We start from the raw sequence: 22,391 nt of genomic DNA, 5'->3' as shown, positions 1-22,391 counted from the left end.
AAATTTTGACATAATTTTCCATAAACCCTCACAACTAACAATATCAAAGGCTTTTGTCAGATCTACCAACATTGTTTACAGACTTCTGTTCTGCTCCTGGTGTTTCTTCTGAAGTTGTCAAGCAGCAAACACCACATCGACCATTCCTCGGCCCTTTCTTAAGTCACACTGGCTCTCAGGTAGATGACCATCTTCCAGTTGAAGGATCAGCCTATTAAGGAGGACTCTAGCAAGAATCTTGATAGTAATGACTAAGAGAGAGACCCCCCTGTGATTGTCACAGGACAATCAATTTCCTTTACCTTTATAGAGATAGACAATGGAGACATCCTTGAACTCCTGGGGGATAACCTCCTCTTGCCATATAACCTGGAAAATTTCAGTCAGCTTTTGTATGAGCAATGCTCCCCCTACCTTGTAAATCTCAGCTAGAATAGCATCAGCACCAGGTGCTTTGCTACATACATGCTTGAATGGGGAAAGGGAGATCAGGGGTCTTGAAGCCTTTTAGGACAGACTGAATGGATGATTAGGGAAAGGAATAAAGCCAAGATGGAAAGAAACTGTAGCTCCTGGGACCACATTGAAAACTTTCTCAACTGTTCATTTAAATGTACACAATAGGAGACTTTCAGCTAACAGGACTGTCAGAATGGCAACAGATGACACAGTTCCTACACACCTATTGTAGCAAAAACATGAAATTCACACCAGACCAAATAATTACCAAGAAATCCAATAAGAAGATATGGTAGAACAGAAATTAAAACGTTATCTTCCAATCCCAAATCAGGGCATACAATCTCATAAAGGATCCCTCCTCCCACACACACACATACCAATTTGTGAATGTAACAATATATTTTAAAACATTAGTGTCATTGAGAAATACAGGACATTTGGTAACTATCTCACTGTATCATTGGTCATTAAATGGGATATAATAGATAGGCAGAAGTGAACTTGAACAGGTAAACAGATAAAGTGTTAGGGGGTAAAAACCAGAGAAAATGTTAAAACGGCTGAGCTTTAAAGGAAGGGACTTGGGTATAAGAAAAGGAAACTATAAAATTAAGTTGTTCACAAGTACTGAAACTAGAGGACAAAGGGCAGATCAACAGAATCCCCAAGATGCCCGCAGAAATGAGTCCCATATTAAACTCAGAAAACTCCAGACCTTCCAGGTTCAAAGAGAAAATATTACAAGTAGACAGGAAAAGACAGTTTACATCCCATATGACTCTACTCCAAACCAAACAACATGTTTTACCAAAAATGAAAATAAAAGGAAAAGCTGGAATGATATACCAAAAGGCAAAGGGAAATAGCTTGCATCCAAGGAAAACTTGTCCTGCAAAGTTAAGCATAAATACACAGTGGGTTCAATTCTCTTTTAACAGAATTAATAGCTTTCTGGTATTTCTTTGCAGAAAACCACAGCCAGCCAAAATCTTTGAAAGACAAAGCAATACTTCTGGGTCACATGACCAACCAGATAAAGGAGTAGACATTTTCTGTGATCCTCATGACCTCTCCAAAACCAAAATTATGTGTAAAAGGTAAAGTAACTCTAGCTATTTTCAGGGTCTATGACTTTAAGAACACACACACACACACACACACACACACACACATTTAAAAAAAAAAAAAAGCAAAAAAACATGAACTGATATCTATCCTGAGCTCAAGCATAAGTAAGCAATATTTCTACAAAATGATTTAAAAAACAAAAAGCAATAATAGAGAGGGAAATCCCATTCCAAATAACTACAAAAATATATAAAATATCTGGGGATCAATCTCCCAAAGCACAAAAAAGATTTGTACAGATTCAATTACAGAGCTCTCCTTAAAGATGTAAAGAGTAACCTAAACAGCTGGAGAAATAGTCAGTGCTCATGTCTAGGCCATGTCAATATAATAAAAAGGACAACACTAACAAACTTCATTTATACTTTTAATACTATGATAATCAAATTACCAAATTATAAAAACTCAATAAAATAATAATATAATTCTTTCTGCAACCCACTACAATTATCAAACATTTTAAGTCAAAGGGGATGGACTATGGTATAAGAAATGCTGAGGTGTTAGCAGCTCTTGCATGATAGCTCCTGGTGATGTGCCAGATGTTGAAAACCCAAGATAGTCCTGAACAGCTCAGTTAAGCCCCCCACCTATAGAGAGACCACTATGCTATGCAACTAAAAGAGGCATTAGAGCCTTGTGGTGGCACTGAGTTCCCAGGCACCAGCTGCTGCAGCAGATGTATCCCTCACTCCAAAGCATCACTGTAGTTCCAGCCATATTATCTGAATACTAAAACAAACAACACAGTAGATAGGTTTGTTTCATGTGCTTGTCAATCATTACACTTTTTTTTTTCTCTGTGAAGCACTTTGGATTGCTTCATGGAAACCCAGAGGTTCATGAAATAGAGTTTGAGGAATGCTTATCCAGTCTTATCCAGTCATTCCATCTTTTCAATAAGAAAACCCAAAGAGATTGTGTTTTACCCCAAAAATCACATAGTGGGAGTATACACAAAAAAGTCCCATTTTTCTTGTTCTTGCCTCATTTTTAACCCCTTTATTTCTCCAATAATTGTAATTGTTCTCTTCTGGACTTTTTTCTAGCTCTAGTAAGCTCTTCTTGATGTAACATAAACAAAACTGTATTATAACCACAGGCATCGTCTAAGAAACAACACAAACTGTTCTATAATCTTAATAGTGATGCATTTGCTAGCAACTGAGCTGTTAGTGGTTTTTTAGCTATTAATGATAACACAGCTACTCTAGTGAAATCAGAATTATTTCTCTGAGGAGAATTGTCTGCTTTAGTTCCTTCTGTTTATTTGCTGCTACAATCCTGCTTTACCTGTTTATTTATCTTACAAACATCTTGGATCACCTGTTGTTATACTCACAAGTCTCTTAGTTCCCATTATAAAACAGATGCCTATGAATTAGTAAGTTCTTTTTCTGAGTGAACTAGAAAGAACACCATGTTAATAAAAAAACCATGAATTGCATTACTTAACAAAATATTTTAAAGGATGTGCTATATTACTTCTGTGACTTTACTCATGCCATTCCCTGCTGTAGTGTCCTCCCCCTAAAAGTTTATCACTAATCACTTCCTCCAAAATCTGGATTAAAAATTATCAGTAATCCTCTTTAGGATGTCTTTGCAGAACATTATGGCACAATGGGGAAAGTTCTGAGTTTGGAATCAGAGGATGTAGGTACGAATTATGGTTCTGCCAATGACTATCTGTAACTATGGGCAAGTCCTTAACTTCTCTGGCCTTCAATGTTTCCTCATCTGTAAAAGGAAAAGTTAACATTAGAAAGATTCCTACCAGCTCTAAACCTGTGCTCCATGATCATTTCTTTTATAGTCCTAGAATTTTAAGACTATAAAGCACGTTAGAAATTCTATAATCCAAACCCCTAATTTCACCATTTGTATTTGTACTGCAGCATATGGTCCTGGGTCATCTTCAGTCATCCTGATGAATATCTGGTCACTGAATTCAGATGGCTCTGGAGGAGAAGTGAGGCTGGTGACCTGCACAGCCCTCCCTTACTCGAAACAAAGTCAAGTGCGAGTCATGTCATCATTTCTCTGATGTCATGGTTTTCTTCTAAAACAAAGGACAAACATAGACAGTAGTATATGGTTAGCATTGGTTGATATTTCATTTTTTAAAGTACCTTTGAATTAAAAAAAAGAATACCTTTAAAGTAGCTTTGAATTTGGGGCAGCTAGGTGGTGCAGTGGATAGAGCACCAGTGCAGGAGTCAGGAGGACCTGAGTTCAAATATCACCTCAGACACTTGACACTTACTAGCTGTGTGATCTTGGGCAAGTCACTTAAACCCAACTGCCTCATCCTGGGTCATCTCCAGTCACCCTGCTGAATATCTGGTCACTGGATTCAGATGGTCCTGGAGGAGAAGTGAGGCTGGTGACCTGCACAGCTTTCCCTCACTCAAAACAAAGTCAAGTGCAAGTTATGTCATTATTTCTCTGATGTCATGGTCTTCTTCAGCAACGAAGGGCAACACACATCTATCTGTCTAAATCTTTCATTTTGAGTGAGGGAAGTTGGAAGCTTCTTGTGAATTTTGAAAATCCAAGAGAGGGAGCCATTTGTAAGAGGGAAAGTTCCTAGTATCGTGCTAAGCACTAGAGTACAAAGAAACTCAAAAGACACTCTCTGATCTTAAAGAATTCACAGAAAAATGGAGAAAACAACATGTAAATAACGATGTACAATTGTCCCTTTGTATTGATAATTCATTTTTTGTTTTAGTATAATCAAGTGCCTATGATTGAATAATGTGATCAAAGCAGATCTACCCCACCCATTAATGGGCCTGGGAAGATTTGTTGGGAGGCCCACATCTCTTGTTAATTTTCTAATGAGGCACTGGTTCTCAAGGGTTGTGATGCTCTAAAAAGTGTATAAAGACCCTGAGGTGAGATTTTACTTTGGATCTTTCTCTTTGGAAGTGTTTATTTGGCTAGACAAGACTCTGGGAAGCCTCTAGGGAGCCTCCCAGCTTTAAAAACCCAGATGTTGGTGCTTCTCTATCTGATAACTATGTATGGCAATGAAGGATGAACACACCTTTGAATTTGCTTCTCCCCAATAACAAGAACTGAATCTACTCACTTTTATTATGAAAAAAAATTCAGTAAAGTAGCAGCAGAGATAATACATTAGCCCAGGGTAAGGTCTTCTTCCATATTATATGATACAGTTGTTCTTTTGCATATGACAAATTAGAGAACTTTGGAATTAATAACTGTGGAGCCATGAACCTCAGAAATGTTTTGTGATTATTAGATAAATGGATATCGCCTAGATATGGCTTTATTAGCCACAAGTATTTAATTACTTTCCATAAGTTAGAATAAAATTTCTCACTTTAAGTAGGCTTTCTATAAACAGGAAGAGTTGATCAGAGAAAACACCCTAGAGCTATGTGAAGAGAGAAGACTTGGTTGGTGTAAGAGACACTATGTCTATATCTGCACTACCACCTACTACCTGGATGGGAGAGAAGAACTGCAAAGCATTGCTGAAGGTGTAGACCTGGAGAGGTTTCTGTGATTCCTAGAGGAAGGGTCTTGCCTTTTCTAAAAGAGCATAACACTATCAGCTGAGGATTAGCTGATGTTGAAGCTGGAAGTGTTTGAGTCTGCCATTGCCATAAAGGAGCAAGCCCAGCTAAATGGAAGTTGATTAGCAGTGGAACAGAAAAGTAGATGTGGGCAACTAGGTGATGCAGTAGGTAGGGTGCTGGGCCAGGAGTCAGGAAGACAGTTTCCTGAGTTCAAATCTAATCTCAGACACTTACTAGCCATATGACCTTGGGCAAGTCCCTTAACCCTTCTGCCTCAATTTCCTTATCTATCAAATGAACTGGGGAAGGGAATGGCAAACCACTCCGGTATCTTTGCCAACAAATGGGATCATGAAGAGTCAGATATGACTCAACAAGCAAAGCAGATGAACTCCTCCAACAGAGGCAATGCCCTCTGTGGGAGCAGAAAAGTTATTCAGCATAGGTCTGTAACAGCCTAGGTTAGCAGCAGAGCCACCATCTTAAACAGATACCAGACCCATTAGTGAGCTTTGCAAAGACAATATTCAAGAAAATCTAATGAGGACTGATCAAAGTTCCAGAACGGAGTTTCTAAGACATATGTGTTCTCTACACATGGGCCTCACTACCATTGTATTTTAAGTTTGTGCTTGCTCTTCCCCACAGCCACTGTGTATGTGGATAGGAGACTGTGCCCAAGTGTGTTGTGTGAAATCTTATTTATTATTCTTTCTTTTCTGTTTCAGTAAATGCTTTGGTTGGGTTAATAGTCATTTTGGTTGGTTTGTTAATGGGAAACACATTGATAAGGGTATAAGAACTATATGGTTAGTAGGAATTCCCAACCATAAATGTTACTCTTAACCATAAGCGTAATAGACATAGAAATCACCTCCTCTTGAGGAAACCCAAAGTGTCAGAATGGGGGGCAAGTTGAGGGTAAAGAAGTCCAGAAAGAGAGGAGTGGGAAAAGGAATGAGAAAGAGGGAAGGAGAGAACGACAATATGGGGAGGCAGGGGTATCATGGTCCATGCCTGAGTTACACTTATTTCCAGAGATCATAATACAATGATGCACACACACACACACACACACACACACACGCATACACGGCTTTCAAGTTAGCTAAATGTCCCAATGAATACAATGCTGGACTTGGTGTCAGGAAGATCTAGGTTTAAATTTTGCCTCACAAAATCACTATGTGACTGCTGGATTTTCCTCCAGGTCGCACTCACTGAGGGTATCCCCTAAGACTCTGTCCTGGGCCCTCTTTGCTTTTCCCTATATACTATCTTTCTTGGTGATCTAAGCAACTTCAATTATCATTTCTATATAAATGATTCTCAGATCTATTTATCCAATTCTAATAATCTCTCTCCTAAGCTCCTATTTCACATCTACAACTGAATTAGGCATCTCAAAATGGATTTCCAGTAGATATCTCAAACACAAAATGATCAAAACAGCACATATTATCTTTCTCCCAAAATCTTCCCCTCTACCCAGATTCCCTAGCACAATCTTCCCAGTCATGTGTTTATTTGCACTTATACCTCATATCCAATATTTTCCCATATCTTGTCATTTCTACCTTCACAACATTACTTCTATATGTCTCCTTTTCTCCACTCACACAGCCATCATCCTAGTTTAGGTGCTCGTTACCTCATACCTGAACTACTGAAATAGTTTTCCAATTGGTCTCTCTACCACAAATATATCACCACTCCAATCCATCCTGCTCCCAGCTACCAAGGTGGTCTCCCTAATGAGCAAGTCTCACCATTCCATCTACCAACTCAAAAAACTTAATGGCTCCCTATTACTTTCTTGTTGTTGTTTTTGAGTCATTTTTGTCATATCTGTTTCTTTATGACCGCTTTTGGTTTTTTGGGGTTTTTTTGGCAAAGACACAGGAGTAGTTTACCATTTGTCCAGTCCTATTACATTAGGATCACATATAAAATCCTCTGTTTGGTTTTTAAAGCCCTTTATAACCTGTTTCTTTCCTGTTTTTCCAGTCCTCTTACACTTCATTCCCTTCCAAGTTTTCATTTCAGTAACATAGACTGTTCCTCATGTACCACCCTCCACTGTTCACTTCCATGCCTTTTCATTGGTTATACCCTATACCTGGCTTCCTTCAGGACTCAATTCGAATCTTACCATTTGCAAGAAAGCCTTTCCTAGTCTTCTCCTCTCTCTCCCTCACCCCTCCCCTTACCTACTTTCTTTTTGAGTTTACCTCAGATTTACACTATATATCTTATATGTGCAAAATTGTCTACATGCTGCCTCTCTCATTTGTGAGAGAGCTCTTTGAAGGCATAGATTATGTTTTTACCGTTTTTTTGTATCCCCAAGTACTGAGCACAGTGCCTGGCACACAAGTAAATGTCAATTGACTGACTGACTCCTATCACCAAAAACTTCTCTATCTTTAAATGATTGCTTTATGATAAATATATTGCAATTAATTTGTTTACTGGGATTATATTTTTAGATTGTACCTTCTTGATAAGATTTTGGGGTGGGATGATGGATAATATGGATTTCCTGACAAGCTTTAGGAAACCCCTTTGTCTTATCAGAAATACATTTATAAATCATCTGTTAGGCTGTATTATCTTCAGTGACAGTTTCTGTAGATGGTATGAAAGATGTCAGGCAATGATTTGGAATTTTCTTGCAGTAATATTAGTTCCCAACTCCTTCTTCCACACTCAACACTTGGGAATTACCATTCCACCCATGATTTTCTCTCTAAAATTTCTAAATGTATGAGTCCTTGGCTCAAAGCTCTAAGCTGAGTGAAGGTCAACATTCTACTACACTTTGATTGATATTCCTGTTCCCCAAATCACCACCACACTGAGATGCTTATAGATCTAAGCATCTGCTCCCTTTTCTTCCTTTTCCTTTTTGACATACACAATGAAAACCTGGTGCATTTTTTGCAAAATTTGATTATAAAGGGAAAGAGTATATTTTAAAAATACAAAAAGCACAAATAATCAGAAACATATACCGAAGTAGTCTATTCAGAGTAATCTTGGTGGTTTCTAAGGTTATATGATAATATCTTATTTCTTCCTGATCCCCATCTAGGAGGATCCATATATGAGGTGTAACCACAAGGTCAAGAGAAATCATTAACTTTCCTTCCTACTGATCTCCCACAAGAATCATGTCTTCGTCATAAAAACTGCTTTGCCCAAGCTTGCTTCCACACAGTTTCCAGTTTCCTAGATTTAACCAATTACTAAGTGATAAAGATCTGAACCAAATCCTCAATCAAGAATGGAGAATCAAAATTCATGGAAAGAGTTTTCCAATTGAGATTCCTCCACACTAATAGTATAATTCAACAATTCTCAACAAAAACAACAACAAAAACCCAAAAGCCCCAACATGGAATGTTTTGGGAAACATATCACAGGCTATAGAATAATACACAAGGTTACTGCTTAAATAAAATGGAATAATTACTCTACTTCACTTCCCTTTTCACTAGCAAACACAATTCTTTGAAGATACCTAAGTTCATTCACTTTATGTTGGATATTTATTTTCCCAGTAAGAATGATGGTTGCTAGTGCCCAAAGCCTGGGGATGGATCTGATTTAAGACTTGCAGCCCTATGTCTAGTGACTGCCAATTAATTCCACTAAAGTTCTTCTAAGGGTTTTAAGTTTTAACTTTAACTTTTTGATTTCTATTAAATGTTGTTAAACTAACAACTGGGTCTTGATTATACTTTTTATAATGGTTTTGAGTTATTACAGATGTTTACATATATTAAAGGGATAAGCTTCCATATCCTCATTCTTGATTCTTAAATGGAATTTTCAGAAAATATTTATGCATCCATGATTCTTTAAAGGCCAGTAAATTTATCCTTTTTACTGTTCCTTATACACAACACTCCATTTCTTACCTCTGTTCCTCCTCACTAGACCTACATACCTAGACTGCTCTCCTTCCTCACTTCTACCTCATAGAATCCTGTACTTTAAAAATCAGCTCAACTTCTCCTTTTCCCTGAAGTCTTTTCTGATTCTCTAACCTGCTAGTATGGTCCCTGTCCTTCTGTATTCATTCCATATATTCTTATACATGTTAATGTTGTCTCCCTCAATAAAATTGAAACTCCTTGAACATCAGAGACTTTTTATTTTGTGTCTTTGTATCTTCAGCATGAAGCATAATGGTACCTAGCACATATCATAAACTTAATAAATATTTGTTCAGATATACACACATACATGCCCATAAACATACATGCATATGCATATATACATATAAACATAATTGAGTATGTAGGCCTGCTCAAGATATCCTTAAATTCTCCACTTGAAGAAAAAGCCAAACTATATTTTCATTTTTTCCAAAATAGAAAGAATTGCTGTGAATGACATGATTGCACAATTTTGGTGTCAGAAAACAGCTTTGCCAACCAAGTTAAAAATGATTGAAAAAGTCTGCCAGGCAGAACTATAAATTTGAACCATGGCTCTCTACACCCATACTGAAAAGGAAGCAGAACCATATAGAACTACCAAATGTTCTCCAGCTAGACTTGCAGAAATGAGTAATGAAAGGAGGGGGAAGAGAGAGAGAGACAGACAGAGGCAGAGACAGAGACAGAGACAGAGAGACAGAGAGAGACAGAGACAGACTTTATCTGATAAATTCAAATATTCATTCATTCACTCATTCTTTGATTACCTAAAAAATAGTTTTTGCCCGAAAATACTACTGAATTGCCTCAGTACTCCTCTTTGGTTGGCAATACAGCTATAGCCCCTGCTTAACTTCAACAGGATGGTGAAGTTCAAGGATGCAGAATGTTTTAATGTTTTTTTTCCAGACTAGGTCATCCAGAAAAAAAAAGGGAAAAAAGAACTAAAGAAAAATAGTCTTGTGTTAACATGTCAAATGAATTTTATAAAAGGCTTCCTTGGTTTGTAAAGTCTTTAATCATATGACATCAGAAACTGTCAGTGAGGTTAGAGATCTAATGAAGAAACCAACTGGGCATTTGCATTCAAGGAAAAAGTTGCTCATTTCCTTGTGGAGCACCTAGGGGCACCCTTCAATTCATACATAGGTTCCCCAACACAAACCAAACCATGTTCAAGGTATTCGAAGTGTCCACATCCACCAAAAACTATGGTTTATAAGTCCCCACTGATACATTTGATTTTTTTAGATGGCCAGAAGATAGAATTAGTTCAAAGAAAGCATTTGATGAAGCAGATTACTCCATATGTGCCCCATAAATCTGAGGCACATTCTATCACAAATACACAGACCAGCAGTGGAAAAGTGGACATATGATGGAACACTGATGGAAAAGAACACATATTGGAAGTAGCTATGGCAAGGAAATATTTATGTACAATTGGGTTATTCTTTGATGATGCTACTGGGCCTGTTATTCCTTGGTCTCATATGCCATGTTTTTCCTTTTAGGTCTATAGTCTCTTCTGGGGATTTAGAAATTGATAATCATCTCTACTGCACTGTAGATTCTTATCAATCAGTCGATAAATATTTGTTAAGGACTTAGCTCCATCTCCTGATTCTGGGCACTTTCATTGGCTACCCCTCATTCTTGGAATGATCTCCTTCCTCATCTCTGACTCCTGGCTTCCCCAATTTTCTTCAAGTCCCAGCTAATATCCCATTTTCCACAGGAAACCTTTCCCAATCTAAATGCTAGAGCCCTTCCTCCATTGATTATTTCCAGTCTATCCCCTATAAAGCTTGGTTGTATATAATTGTTATTCCCATATTGTATCCCCTTCACTAGGTGGTGACCTGTTCTAGTGCTGTTCATTGTCAGGGGTCTCCATCCAGTAATAGTGGAGTTCCTCTTTGCTTTTAGTCTCCTGCTTCAGATGGAGTCTTCATCTGAGGTGCTATTCGTTCCCCCTAAAATGAAGAATGGCTTCTACATCTCTTTTTAGCTTAAATCCCAGAGGTTTAAGCTCTACTTCTTTGAGAAAGGCAGTGTCTACACACACTTAGTCATGAGACTAAGAAAAAAATACTTTTTTTCTCTTCCTAGGATAATCTATCAGTCTTTAGAATTGTCTTCTATTGATCATACCTCTAAACACTCTTTTTTTAAAACTCAATTTTTATTACATAGATATGGCGACTGGAAGGTTTTTCTAGACTTTCAGTCACACTCAATGTGTGGGAGTCCTTTATTAATTAAAGATAAATTGTGTATATCATGTGCCTTTTATAGAGGGTAATTGAGGAAAGCTTGAAGTAGGGAAAGTAGAGCTGGATATGGAGTCAGAGGGCCTGGGTGCTACTCCCAGGTTGACCACTTAGGAACTGTATGACCTCAGAGGCTTCAAGTTCCTTGTGTGTAAAATAGAAATAAAAATATTCACACTAATCAATTCTATTCAACAAACATCCATTAGACATCTATTGTGTGCAAAGTACTATGCTAGGTTCTAGAAATGCAAAAACAAAGATGAAATAGTTCTTCCTCTCAAAAGAACCTTACAATCTGTGCACAGGTACGTAAACAATGTAATTGGAAAAAGGGTAGAAAGCTATTGACTGAGGGAATCATTGAAGATTTTATGAAGGAGGTGTTACCTAACCTGAACTTTGAAGAAACATAAGGATTCTGGGAATCTAGAAATGAAGAAAGATTCCAGGCTTGAGGGAATGCCCATATAAAGCCAAAAGGAGGAAATAGATTGTGGAGTTTGGGGAAACATCTAGTAGTCCTGATTAGCTAGAACATAAAGTGTGTGAAAGAAAGTAATGTAAAATAAGGTTGAAAAGTACACTGGGGTCTAGTTATGGAGGGCATGAAATTGTTAAGTTAAAGTTCTTGGAGATTTTCAATGCCCTCCAGTTCTTCAATATTGCCCTCATCATATTTTAGTGCCCCTTAATTTCATCTCTCATTTAATCTAATCTGGGTTTAGGGGTGAAGCTATTTTTTTTGTGATTGAATGATTTAAAAAAAATTATTAAGCATTTATCATGTACCAAGAATTGTAAAAAACATTCTCTGTCTACATTCTAATAAGAGCAGATAAATACATACAGGGAAATGAGTTGCAAGAGAGAAGTATTTCAATTTGGAAAGTAACTGGGATGGTGTGTTGAGTCATAAAAGAGTAAATTAGCAAACCACATCCAGGTGCAGTGGCAGAATTTATTTGACTATGGTTTCTGGTTCTTCATTCTAGAACTGGAAGGTTTGTGGAGGTGGCTTGAGAAGAAGCAAAGTGAAGAATAAATGGAATTTCCTCCCAATTCATCTCAGAGAAAAGACTGTATTTTTGCTCCATACCAAGTCAAATGTTTTTTTCCATTATCAATAAATATGAATAAAAGGATCTTGAACTCTTTGTATATTTTAGTCAGTTACAATTGTGGAGATGTGGACAGTTATAGGAAATCATGTACAAAAATCCACTAGTTATGTTCTCATTTTTCTATCATATGAAGAGAATTCTCTAAAACACTGTAAGATGAGAAAGTAAGCATGAGGGTCAGCTGTTACTGGTACTCTCTTGATTGTCTTTTTGGCAATGATGAGGGCTGAAATGAGAGTGTGACACACCCACAAGAACTAGGGGCAGGCTGCCTGGAAGGAATTCACGGACTCAAGCATTGTTGAGGTCAAGGAACCACTATCCTGTGTCTCCTATATCTCCTCATTTTCTCAGTCAAATCTATTGTAAAAAGCCATCTATAGCTATCCCCTCAATTTTTTCTGCTTTCACTGTTGTCTTTACCTCAGACAATCTGGCTTCCTATTATCACAACTAACTAAAACTATTCTCTCCAGGTTACCAACGATCTCTCCACTTAATCTACTGATCTCTTCTCAGTTCTCATATTCTTTGGCCTTTAGGCAGGATTTGACACTTTGGACTACCTTCTTTTACCTAGATCTCCTCTGCACTCTGGGCTTTGAAGACACTACACTCTTCTGGTTCTCTTCCTACCTGTCTAACCACTCTTTAGTCACCTTTGCTGATTCATCTTCTGTGTCACATGTAATAACTCTGAGAATAACTCCAAAGCTTTGAACTGGGCCTTATTCTCTTCCCTCTCTATACTCTTTCACTCAGTAACTTCATTAGTTCACACAGGCTTATCATCTCTATGCAATTGCTTCCTAGGTCTATATATCCAGTCTCTGTCTCTGTCCTAAGCTTCATTGTGATACCACTAAGGACCTATGAGAGATTTCAAACTGAATGTCTCACAGGCATCTCAAATTCACTGTGCCCAAAACAGAACTCATTATCTTTTCCCCAAAATCCATCTCTTTTTTGAACTTCCTGATTACTGTTAAAGGCAATATTCTTCTAATCACCTAGGTTTTGCAATAATGTGAATAATAATAATAATAATTAACAATTACTAATCACCTACCTTACTGCTAACCAATGCACAACCATAGTATAATCTTCAACTTCTCACTCTCAGGTCTGCTATCACAGGTTCTTAGATCTACATTCATAATGTAGTCAACTTTTATAGATTCAAAAGTCAACTTTTGAGAGGTTAACAATCTCCTTTAATCAAGTACATATACCTTTAATCAAGCACATACATCATTTACCTAGTTCAGAGGAAAAAGTCAGCATCCTGAACTTCAGAGAAAATATCAAAGATCAACAGACATGGCTTCCAACTCTCTGACCATAATCAATACATGTATCATAGTTCAACAGACGGGTCCAACTGTCTGACCATAGTTACCAGAGAGGGAAGCACCAATGTCTGGATTTTCAAAGCAGGGGGGTAGTGGGGCTCCATAGCAGCTTCCCAGACTCTCATTTGGCAAAACATTCACAGTCAGTTGTGGTGGACAGCCTGCGTCCCCACATGGCTCAGTGACAGTGGTGAAAAAGAAAGACACATGGGCAGGGGGAAGAAGATAGGGCAACTCTGTTTATGGATCTGAAGGTCAGGGTATTTATAGATGGAAACTGCAAGTCTCTGTGACATTCTACTCCTCTCCTGTCCTAGTGATTTTGGTCAGTCTTATTGTCTTAAAGACTGTTAGCCTAGAGGGCATCTATTTTACATATCCCTTATATTCTGTAGTTCTCTTGTTTATTTCATGGAGATAGCAACATGGGGGGGGGGGGGGAAGGAGAGCTATCCCGGATGATAATGAACAGTTTCAAAGAATAGTTTCCCTAAAGGTCTATCCTGAACTTGCCAACCGCACTCCATCCTGGCCCTCAACAGTCAGTAAACCCCAAAGTAAAACCTCACCCTCAGAGTAATTATATCTTTTTTTTAGAGCCAGAGGGCATCCCAACTCTTGAAAACCAGTTCCTCATTAACAACAGATGTGGGCCTTTCTACAAATCTTCCTTAATCAAACTCTCCTTAATGGGCAGGCCCATTAATAGGTGGAAAAGATCTTTAATCACATTAAAATAATTAACAATATAAATACATATACTGTTCCCAGTTAAATAAACTCTTCTTTCTGTACTTTACTCCTAGTACAGACTCTTAGTTGATAAAGGCAAGATTAAATCAGACCACTTAACTATATCAAAATAAAAGCAGCAAAAAATCCTATTTTGCTTGCCATCACACAGATTTATCAGCCCCACTCTCTCTCGTCCAGAGCCTTCAACGTCCAGTGGTAAGACAAAAGTCAAGACAACTGGTAATGACCCAGGATGCAGTGGATGACCTTGGTGTTTTCAATGTCTAAACAGACTCTTAAGAACTTCATAGCATCTGCTTCAGCCACCTTCATGGCCCTTGGAACATATTGTTCCCATCCTCCCAAAAGTCTTCACATGATGGGGTAGACATCCCCCTAACTCACTGAAAGTTTTGAAGCCTGTTAGTTACCCTCAACCTGGTGTAACTTGTCTGCCAAGGCAGTTTTACCATGCTGTACCCACTGAGCATGCTAAAGTTTCTTCGAGCCACAGGTGAGAGTTGAGCAACAGATGAGCACCAAAATTGGGTGTGTGTGTGTGTGTCTGTGTGTCTGTGTGTCTGTGTGTCTGTGTCTGTGTGTGTGCAAGCAGCCCAAGATGATCACAGTTCTGCCCCTCACTGCCTACTCCATCCTTCTGGGCCTCTACCTATATAATGAGGTGATTGAACTAAATGACCTCCAGGGTCCTTTCTAGTTCTTAACCAGTGATCCTATGTGATTTTGACACAGGAAATATTGGTGGTAAGGGAGATACTTACATGTAGACTATTAGTCTAGACTAGAGTCACTCTTTAAAAGGTTAATGCACCTCCTAGTGTCTCTGAAAAAACTGAAGGTCACCCTTTAGTGATTCCCCATTTTACTTATACTGAATATAACAATGTCTGTTAGTGAATGGGGAGGAGGGAGCTCAGGTGAGATTTCTTTCTACTTTCTGATAATAGCTATTAAGTGTTGTACAGGGTGATATCATTTAAAAATAATAATTTTCTTTAAAAAGTCTAGAATCCTTCTTCAGGAATGACTGAGATGAAAATTAAAAGAATGGGATCAATAAACTGAAGAAGAGCTAAGGAAGAAAAATGCCAGATTAATTTGCATTTTTACAAAGTGCCCAGGCTAGTTACTTCTATTAAGGTTACGTTAAAACTTTGCAACTTTTACTTTTTTATTTTAAAACTCCTTTAGTGTCTTTAATAAGGAAAATGTTTACTTCAAGAGAATGAGGATAAGAAAGAAATTGTAAACCTGCATCCCCTTCCTTAGTAGATCTGATTAGGCAAGAGCCTAATGATGGCCAGAAGATGGCCAGTTAAGTTGGGTTTTACCAGCTAGATGCCCTGCATTACCTTGCCTTTTTCTAAACCTTAAACCTACTGCACCCTGAAGTTCATACATTGGACGACACTAGGCCTCTGCCTAAGGGCTCTCTTCTGGACCCTCACGGCTTAAGAGTAGTCAATAGTAACCGTTGCTGTTTCCCTACCAGCCTGAGGTTGTTTTTTTTTTCTACGCCTCATTAAAGGGGTCATCCCAGGTTACTTTAAGAGGCCGATTCACTGAATGGGTGTTACCTCACCCTAAGTGAGTTCCTGAAAAGACTTTGGCACAGTCAAGTACAAGTTATGTCATCATTTCTCTGATGGCATGATCTTCTTCGGCAACGAAGGATGAACGCAGCAACAACAGATCTAATTGAAAGGAACCTAGAATAAAAAGAGGAGAGGGAGATAGTAATTACCAAGGGAAAGCAGACAGACACAGAGAGAAAGAGACTGAGACAGAAGCTTTTGGGGAACCAACCTATAACCCAAAAGATTTAACAATCACAGCAGAGCCTTGGGGCATAACCACATCTTTATATGTGCTTCAGAAAATTAATAGCAGGTGGAATCTATAAATATTTTATTAATTTAATGGGGATGATAACCAGGGTTGTTATGAAAATCAAATAAGATACTATCTGTAAAGCATTACATTAATGTTAGCTATTATTATTATTCTATTCTATTAACTTCATATCTGAGTATATCCTTTGATCTCCTTCACCCTCACTCAATGATCCAACCTATGTAACAAAGTATCTTAAAGAGAAAAAGGAGCTCAGCAAAACTAACCAACACATTGACCTAGAATGAGAAAATGTACAATCTTCTACAACCATGGTTGCCAACCTCAACAATGAAGGAAAGAAGGTACATTTTTAAAGTTCCTCTCTCGAGTCAAGGTTGGTCATTACACCATTGTTTTTGTTATTGTTGTTCTTTTCATTTATATTGCTATTGTTTTACATATTGTTTTTCATTACTTCTGTTTACTCTGCATTAGTCAAAGTCATCCCAAGCTTCTCTGAATTCTTTATATTCACCATTTCTGGTACAAAGTAATACTCCACTTATACTATGTTACTATATAACAGTTTGTGTAGCCATTCACTAATTGGACAGCTACTTTGTTTCTAGTTCTTTGCTATTACAAAACATGTTCCCACAACTCTTTTTATGTATATAGGATATTTCTTTCTATCCTTTATTTTCTGGTGGATATATGCCTAACAGTGATATATCCTTGTTATATGTATTTAGTCACTTTTTAAACATAATACCAAATTGCTTTCCCAAATGGTTGGACTAATTCATAGTTCTAAAAACAGTATATTGTTATTATCTTTAAATAGTTCTTCAACATTATCTGTGCTTATCTTTTGTCATCCTTGCCAACGTGCTGGGTATGAGGTGAAACCTGTGGACTGTTTGGATTTGAATTTATTACTAGTGATGTGAATTAATACTTCATATGTTTAACAGCTTACAATTCCTCTGAAAATTTTTGTTCATATCCATTGATCATTTATTTATTGGGGAATTAAAGCTAGGTCTTAAATATTTGTGTTTGCTTCCTATATATCTTGAATGCTGCATCTTGATCACAAATATTAGAGGCAAAGATTTTTACCCAGACAAAAGCTTCTTTGTTAACCCTGTTGCATTGATTTGTTAGTTTAAAAGCTTTTCAATATTATATAATCAAAATAATCTCATCTTTTAAGATCATTTCTATCCCTTGGTTCAGAACTCTTCCCCTAGCCACAGATGTTCTCTTCTTCTAGAGTGTGAGTGTGTGTGTGTGTGTGTGTGTGTGTGTGAGAGAGAGAGAGAGAGAGAGAGAGAGAGAGAGAGAGAGAGAGAGAGAGAGAGAGAGAGATTGATTTAATATTTAGGTTGGTATCCATATTGAGCTTATTTTGTAATATTTTGTAAGATGTTGGTCTACATTTCATTTCTGCCAAAGTAATTTCCAGTTCCGAACAGTAACTCGCTTGGGTTTTTATCAATTACCATTCCAAATTAATTAATTTTTGATTCATTCTTATCTAGTTTTTCCACCGATTTTTTTAATTTTAACTACTAACTACTAAATACTAACAACTTCTAACTTTTAACTACTACTTTACCTTCTACCTTTAAGTGTATTTGGATGATAATACTTTATGGTATAGTCTGAGACCTCAAAATGCTGTTTCTCCCTTCATTCACTATTACCCTTGAGCAGCTTTCTTTTTACACAAAAAAACAGGGTTTTCTCTATTTAAATTGTGGCTTTCAAATTTGCAAAGCACTTTACTTACATGATCTCATTTGAGAAAAGCCTAAGATGGTTGTTCCCATTTTTCGGGAAATAAAGGTTAAAATAAGCGGCATGCCCAGGGTGGTCCCGCAAATAAAGTCGGAGGCAGCATCTGAACAAACCTTCCCGACTTCTAGCAAACCTAGTCTAGCCATAACCCAGGCAGCTCAATACCTTTTTGTCGCGTGTTCCTGTAAAGGCAGAATTCTGCAGCTTTATAGGCTTTGTAACTCCTGAAGGCACAGGGAGCAAATACACTATCGGGCATTTCCAGGGTTTTCCTGCAGGAGTATCCCGGACAACTTAATAACCTTCTCAATCACGGTAAGACAGCTTTAAAGCTGAGCACCCGAGCACAGTTCTCACACAATCGTGAGTACCTCTAGAGGTAACAAGGGGAACTCGGATTCCCAGAGAGCATTGCGGCCCCGGCCGTACTACAACGTCCACTATGCACTGCGCGAACCCTCCCCTCTACGTGGGTGTACGCTGGAGCTTGTAGTTTTTTTGAACACTTCCCTAGTGACCATCTTGGCGAAGTAGAAATTTCGGTGGTTTGGGAGTGGTCGGCTTCTCTAGATGGTATCGAGATTTGGGATTATTTTAAAACAAGAAAAAATCCAGCTCTGGAAATACCGACGGCTTCTCCGTATCCAGGTTTTGAAATCAATTATCATTCACTTCCTCTCCACAGCCACCCAGCCGCCCCAAACCTCGAGTTAGGGCGGGGCCAGAGGAACCGGAAGTTGCGTGGTGGAGCATTATGGTGGCGCAGTGGAGCTCCAGGTATTTGCTGAACGCGTTTGCGAGGAATGGCGGAGCGGAGCGGGCGTGGGGCTGGGGAAGAGGGGCGCGGGGCTTCCGCATGTGGCTGCTTTGATGTACAGAGGAGGTCTGGGCAGAGCTGGCGCCCCTCGACGTGGGGCCTGCCCCTGCCTCTTGGCGGGTACGCCCCGGAGTGGAGGGATGGGGTCGCTGCCGGAGCCCTGTCCCCACGCGTGGGGATCGGGGAGGTGGGGGGGGGGGGCTCTGGGCGGTTAGAGGTGACCCCCCCCCCCCCCGACGTTTCTTAGGCGTCTGTGAGTACACAGCGCTGAGCCACAATGCCGGCACCTAGGAAGCGCTGAAGTATTTCTCTCCTAGTCCGTTCCTCTCCTCCTTTTTACCTTTACCTCGTCTTCCCTTTCCTCTTTTCCCCCTTTCCTCCCCTAATCCCCCATGTTCATTTTCCTTCCCCTCCTTCCTCTCCATTCCCCTCTAGCCTTCCCCTCTCTTGACCTGAAAGTTTGGTTAAAAAAGGCAAGCAGCCTGAATACATATGGTTTATTCCCTTAGAACTTGGGGTTCCATGACTGTGGAGCCGGAAAAGTCAGTCCCTAATTCTAATACAAGAATGACCAGGCTTCAGTCTGTTTTAGGACGTCCAGGCGTGTCTGTGTCCCTCAGATCTACGGTCTCTATGTGGGTTTAATCATTCCATGAGAAAGGAATTTTCTTAATTGAATGGATTGTAGATACAATAAGGTAACAGAGTTGACAAAGTTTCAACTGAAATTGACTCGACATCTGAGTTTTCTTCACCATTAACATACCATAACATAGTATATGTCCACAAAACATTAAAAATGTGGAAAAAAGCCCTATTATTCAAGACAGCGTCTTGGGTTAATAGTCTCATAAAGTATACTAAGTTAGCCCCATCTGGTCTTGCTGACATAAGAAGAGGTATTCTCTGAGTTTACTTTAGAGAACAAAGAGACTGTTAGGTCCAGGCTCTTCTGACTGATTAATTCAAGCTCTGGCCCTTATTAAAGTCCAAAAATGATAGTAAATGTTATCACCCTCTCTCCTCCTTTCTCCACTACTTCTCCCCCCTTTCTTTTCTTCTCTCCATTCCATATCTTCTCTCTCCATCCCCTGCTCCCCTTCTCTCCCTCTCTGCCCACCTCTCTCTGCTTTCTTCTTTTCTCATCCTACTCTCTCCTCTCTTCCACCTTTGTCTCTCCTTTTACTGTAGTAAGAGGGAGAAGTGAGGCTGGTGACCTGCACAGCCCTCTCTCACTCAAAACAAAATCAAGTGCAAGTCATGTCATTTCTCCGATGGCATGGTTTTCTTCAGCAAGGAAGGATGAACACAATCCTGTGAGTAGATGCAGCTGGCTGGATGGGGGGACCCAGCTAGCTGAGTAACTCAACTCCTCTCCTGTCTGCCTCCCTTCCCCTTTCTTCTCCTCTCCAAAGGAAGATAAATTTGGATGGCCAAAAGATGCCCAATTGACTTGGGTTTTATTGGCCCCTGTTCCAGCCTGTCCTGTCTTCTCCTGTCCTGTGACATTAAAACTACTGCACACTGAAGCTGGGATGCCTATGGACCCCTGCCCAAGGGCTCCTCTGGATCCTTCTAGCTTTGGAGTGATTATCAATAATAACTGTTGCTGTTTCCCACCCAACCTGCTGTCTTTGTTTTCTTGATCTCATTAAAGGGACCATGCTCTGGCTACTTCTTAAACGGGCCTATTCAATGAATGGGCATTGCCTCACCCTAAGTGAGTACCTGAATAGACCTTGGCCTAAAGGGGCCAAGGTCTCCCATTGCATTCTGGGTCATCTCCAGTCATCCTGGTGAATATCCGGTCACTGGATTCAGATGGCTCTGGAGGAGAAGTGAGGCTGGTGACCTGCACAGCCCTCCCTCCCTCAAAGTCAAGTGCAAGCCATGTCATCATTTGTCTGATGGCATGGTCTTTTTCGGCAACAAAGAACGAACACAATCCTATGAGTGTCAAAATATGTGTTCATTCAGTTTAGGTCTTAACAAGTTCTTGATAACATTACCTCTTCAACCTTAGCCACAAATGTTTCTGTGTAAGCTTTGATTATCAAGTTGCTCTGTTTTAAAAATTAATTTTTAAAAAATAATTATTGATGCCTTTTGTGTTTTATAACAGTCTCATTTCTGGAGAGAACAAACACTGCCTGCCCTACCTCTATTGAAGCTTCCCTTTTAACAAAGAAAAGCAACTAATATGGTTACCATAATCTAACAGCTTCTTTATCTATTCTCCAATACTGTCATTGGTTTTTCAGTTACTTAAAGTTTGGTTTCATTTTAAAGATCTTCATTTTGTATTCTTTTGGTTCTCCCTATTTCATTGAATTAGTTCGTACAAATCTACCATGTTTCTGTGAATTCTTCCTTTTTGTCATTTCTATAAAGGATGACAGCACTGAGGGCCATTTTATATTTTTCTTTGTTTAGTGGCTGTGTTCCAAGTCATCACCAAGTGACAAGCTTCTCTGTATTTAGTTAGGCTGATCTTCAAAAAGTAAACACAGTGTGTGGCATGGACCAAACTAAGGATTGGAAAATCCTGCTCAAACCTAATCTTAAACTAGTATTTCTGTGACTACTTTAAAATATTCTTGTGCAGGAAGGTGCAGGTGTAGTCTTGCTGAGTTGGTTGCTTGTGACAGGATAACAGACTATTTAAGTATTATCATAAAATCCACAGTAATTCTAAGAGGAACAGAGAGAGCTGTAAATTTTATATAAATTATTTGTCTCAGGAATTTCCAATTACTCCAAGTACCAAACATACACATTGAATCGTAAGAATTTCCCTACAGACTTCTGCATAATTTTAGATAGTACTACTGCTACATTCATTGTTTTGGTGAAACTGCTAGAGCAATGTATTTTGGCAGTCTTGTCATTTGCACACTTAGATTTTGGGACATGAGTGTATGCAGATTGTTTCCTGATAGCCCAACAAATGACTTAGTGAGGATAAAAGGGAAAGAAAATGACACAGATGAGGAAGAAAAAAATACATTTTGTATATCATAAGACTGAAGGTATAAAAGAAAAGAAAAAATATTTTTAAAACTTCATTTAGGAAAAAATTGAAGAGGAAGAGCAGAAGAAAATGTAACATTTTACGGTATAATCAGATTTTATATTGTTTCTTTTGATGATACAGCATTTTACAATATGTTATATACTGGTTTTCTTTATTAATTATTTACATTATATTTACAGCCTCTTCCTACATACTTCTTTGTTGACTCTTGGTGCTCCTCAATTTTAGGTTTTAGAAACTTTAGTTCTCCACAATTCACATCAGAATAAATTGTCATTAAACATATGGGCTTTTGTTTGAGGGAGAAG

The 22,391-nt window shown here is 38.6% G+C and overlaps 1 protein-coding gene and 1 long non-coding RNA gene across 4 annotated transcripts in view; one reads left to right on the top strand and one right to left on the bottom strand.

Moving 5' to 3' along the window:
• Positions 1–1,948: 1,948 nt before the first annotated feature.
• On the bottom strand, positions 1,949–18,613 carry LOC140505941 (uncharacterized). The gene is made up of 3 exons (XR_011967712.1): positions 18,398–18,613; positions 16,176–16,302; positions 1,949–3,652 (listed from the first exon to the last, which is right to left on the bottom strand). It is a non-coding gene; the product is annotated as an uncharacterized lncRNA (long non-coding RNA).
• Positions 18,614–18,692: 79 nt separating this feature from the next.
• The window catches only part of CWC22 (CWC22 spliceosome associated protein homolog), a 72,949-nt gene continuing 69,250 nt past the window's right edge, over positions 18,693–22,391 (top strand). The window contains exon 1 of one of the 3 annotated variants that reach the window (XM_072612537.1): positions 18,693–18,880. The gene's annotated coding sequence lies outside the window, so the exon portion shown is untranslated. Of the gene's footprint in view, positions 19,170–22,391 lie in introns of all 3 variants that reach the window. The other 2 variants (XM_072612536.1, XM_072612538.1) reach the window with 2 other exon arrangements.

The sequence above is a fragment of the Notamacropus eugenii genome, chromosome 5 (genome assembly GCF_028372415.1).
Source record: "Notamacropus eugenii isolate mMacEug1 chromosome 5, mMacEug1.pri_v2, whole genome shotgun sequence".
Classification (NCBI taxonomy): Eukaryota; Metazoa; Chordata; class Mammalia; order Diprotodontia; family Macropodidae; genus Notamacropus; species Notamacropus eugenii.
This window is presented reverse-complemented; position numbering and strand designations above follow the sequence as displayed.